Raw genomic sequence first — 4,159 nt, forward strand, 5'->3', positions numbered from 1 at the left:
ATAAATACATTTGTGTCCAACTGAGATATAATTGTCATTAAAATAATTTTAAAGGCGTTGGGAGAAAATAATTGTGAAAAGCTCTTGGTTGCACATATGTTAGGAAATGTTTTTTTCTTCTATCTGTCATGGTAAGTTCTACCCATTTTCACTTACTTTCTACTGTATACAGTGTTCCGCTCTGACCAGTTAGTCCTTTTTCTTACACCTAAATTTCTTATTGCCAAAAGAGCGTGTTATAGGGGGAGAAAGCTCCTTGAAGTCAGTTCTGCCACGCCTTGCACAAACATGGGCAATCTGGAGGTGATCTGAGGTCATCCCTCTGTTCTGGAGCAGTGGGCGAAGGGGGCACTGAGCACTTCTCACAAACTTTCTAGTGAACAAAAGGTGCCTATTCTTTTTTAAAAAATAAAATAAACCAGAAATATTACTCTTCATATCCCTTCTGCCTATATTTAGTAATTAATTTATTTTATGATAAAGTTCTAATGAAATGTAAATGATTTCAACGAAATTCTGCTTTTCTTTCCATCCCTTTGTGTAAACCTGTTAATAATGAGCCCATCACTAATATCCAGTGTAAAGTTTAACACGGTTTGACAGTAAATAAATGTGAATTTTTTCAAGTAGCTAACGTGCACTTTTGTGTATGATACACAGTAGACTTTGATACACAGCAGATTTGAACAAGGTGACCTTTCCAGTCACCACCTTTGCCTTAGGTAGCTTTCAGCTTATAGCCTGTGGACATCTGAAAAATGTGATCAAGTTGCCTGTTCATTTTGTATTCTCATTTTCTCTTACCTATCTGTATGCAAAATCTGGCAGACAGTTACAGTAGGAAACAGTACCGCATTACACTCAAACTAAAAACTAAAAAAAAAAATCTATAAAATAAGACAGATGAAGGGTTGGAATTCTGCCATTAATTTGGACAGAGAAAAAGTTTTTTAAAAACACCTTATTTTTTCCCTTCAGTTGATTTCAAGGTAGTATGTGGAAGAGAAATTCCTGAAGAACACTTTCCCAGTTTGAGGATTACAAAGAACAGGCCACTCAGAATGATAGTGTCTGTTATCCTGGAAACATTTTACTGCAAGTGCAAAAATCATATAATTGAATCTCAACAAGTAGATCTTGATGGTTTCTAGTCATAAGCATTTACGTCAAGCTCTTGTAAAGCTTAGTCGCTCTCTCAAATGCTTCCAAGTTAGAAATCACTTTATGTGGACACATTGGATTGTGCCTATGTAATTTGGACAGAGCAATAATTTTAAGGTAGAAGACACAATAAGCCTTAATATGTTAACTAATGTCTAATGGTAGGATAAAAAAGAGCCATACTTTCACATAGAGTTAACATCCATTTGGAGACTGACACCATGAAACCCACTGTCCAGATTTAACAGTCTTCTGAGAAAGGGTTCATGTGATTGTTTTGCTAAAATTCCAGTTTATTAAACTATTTGCTGGAAGAGGGTGTTATATAACTAAACATTTCCATTTCAATCTTGTTAGATTTTTTTTTTTCCAGCACCTGAACCTGTACGTTGTTAGGTAATACCAATTTCCCTCACGTGCTACGCAACATCAGGCTTCTTTGGTAATAAATTCTTTTTAGACTGAGTAAGAAAAGCAAAGGCCATTTAGTTAGTCCCGTTTATTTTTCTCCCGAGTCAGTGCTCAGAACTGTGGAATGATGTGAACAAGTACATAGGTCCTCAATGGTCTCTTTACTAGAAGTCCTTTTGGATGGGTCTTTATCCTATATAATACAATTTGGAAACCCATTCATCTTTGGCAATAAAATAGTAATTGTTTTTAAAACAAGTTTAAAGGAATATGTATGTGTTGCTTTCAGTCCCATCGAAGAGTCCTCATAAGCACAGAGTAATTTTTAAGTTTGAAATTACTCATCGGCTGACCATCTTTTATGTCGTGTGCAGGTGCAGCTGATGTGGGCACATTGTGGAGGTCAGAGGTTAAGTTAAAAACACCTCCCTCAGTTGCTATACCATCTTATTTTTGAGACAGGTCTCTCACTGAGCCTGTATCTCACCATTTGGCTAGACCACCTGGCTACAGAGTTCTCAGGATCTGCCCATCTCATCTCACAGCACGGGGGTTACAGGCGAATGACACTATGTCCAGCTTTGCATGTGGGTGCTAGGGATCCAAACTCAGGTCCATGTGCTTGGGGAGCAATCACTGTATCCAAAGAGCCATCTCCCCAGCCCCTAACTGTCTTTTAATGCTGCTGTGTTCCTTATTTGCCTAGTGTCTTTGCGTCTGCCCAGATGTCACGTGGATATGCAGTTTCCACATCCCTGGTTATTTCTCTTAATTACAGACACCACTATGAGCTTATAAAGTTGCATTGCTACCCCTTTTCCTGGGCACAATTTTCTCTCCCTGTTAGCAAGAAGAATGCTTATGTCCAAATTGATCTTAGATGTGTCTTGGTACACATTAGTCTAGAATGATCTTTTATTTTTAAAATGTTTGGTTGTGTTCTGTTTGCAAAAGTGCTTATACATTTTCTAACTGTAAACTGTTAACAGTTGTGTGTGTGGAAGTCATTTAGATACAGTGCCAGTTCTAACCCATTCACATTCTTCTGAGGCTGTTATAGATAGTATTGTAACCAGTAAAAACAGCAACCACTGTTCTTGAGACCAAGAAGACTAGAAGCATGGGCGAATTCCTTACCAGGTCGCAAAAGAAAACTTCATGTGCCCTTGTCCTGCAAATGTAGTGGATTCTTTATGTATTTCAATGAGAAAAAGGAAAATGTTCATTTCCTTCAATTCAAGCTTGGTCCTCGGGCTTAAAACTGTTCCCATGCTCTTGTGGGATGGGAGGGGTTGAATTTTTTTAACTTAAAAATTTTTATTATACCTTTCTAGGTTGAAAAACCTGGAAGGCTGCATGCTAGCTGGATTTCCAAAATGAAAGCAGCTCTTATTTTCTTGATAATGAAATTTTCTTTAAAGACAGTCCTCCCCACCATGTTTCAAAACTAAGACTCAGTTCCCACGGATCTGGGTTCCCAATATGCCTTTTTCCAGCAGATTTCTGCATTAAATCTCAGACGTTGGTACGAAAAGTTACTGGCATGTTGAAAATAGATGAGAATTGCTTCACAGCATAACAAAATCAGTATGTTTTGGGGTGAGACTTCCTATCACATGCCTCCCACTGGTTGCTTCTGAGACCTTAAATAGCAGTATAGACGGACTGGAAGGTTTAAGAGCCCAAAGGTAGTGGATTCTAAGATAAATCATGACCATCTTCATCATTTGAATGCTTTGCACTTGAGTATGTTCTGTTCTCCAAAATAGAAAAATGTGTTGCGTTAGCTAAAGCCCCAAAACAGGAAAATAGGGAGGGAGGGAGGGAGGGAGGGAGGATATCACATCTTCAATGAGCATGCACTTGGAACTTTCTGCCAATCACGTAGCACTAGTGTGAACTGAAGGTCACTCAAAGCTCATCTCAAGGCACTGTGGCCACTGAGCTTTTAAGTCCAGGGAAACAAAATGTCCAAGGACAGTAATCGTAGGCTCTGAGTACACACATAACTATGCCAAGCAACTGCACTCTTAAGAATTTTTCAAATATTGGCAGCAGACAGCTCCCCATCTCTTCGGGCTTCTGAGGGGTCTCCCTCTCCTGTCGGCCATTTCTCAGGAGTTTTGGCAAGTGGGTTTGATTTTGTTTTTAAAGCTCATTTTTTTTGCCACGGTGAAGATTTTCTGAATATATTGTGAAATGCTATTACATATTCTGGCTTCGGCTGACAGAGCACTGTGTGAAGTCAGAACTACTAAGACAGGCAACCCAGTACAGTTGGACTTAGCACTTTCCTTACCTGCTATGGGAAAAACAAGTTCTGTTCCATGAATCTTCTGCACATCTTTCTATTTCGTGCTTATTGAAACTGTAAGACAAAAATCCGGTGGAAATACTTAGAAGAATAGTTAACCTTAAGCAAACTAGTGTTGTGAGCCTAAGAGACCAGTGACGAATGATCGATTTCACAAGCGTTTTGAAATCCCACGCCAGAACTCAGCTTTTCAAGAAGCATTTTGGTAGACCCAGCCCTATGGCTTCCTTGTTTGACTTTATTAGGCAAAAAAGACAGGTCTTTTGATGTTTC

The sequence above is a fragment of the Nannospalax galili genome, unplaced genomic scaffold (genome assembly GCF_000622305.1).
Source record: "Nannospalax galili isolate Female #2095 unplaced genomic scaffold, S.galili_v1.0 scaffold9, whole genome shotgun sequence".
NCBI lineage: Eukaryota > Metazoa > Chordata > Mammalia > Rodentia > Spalacidae > Nannospalax > Nannospalax galili.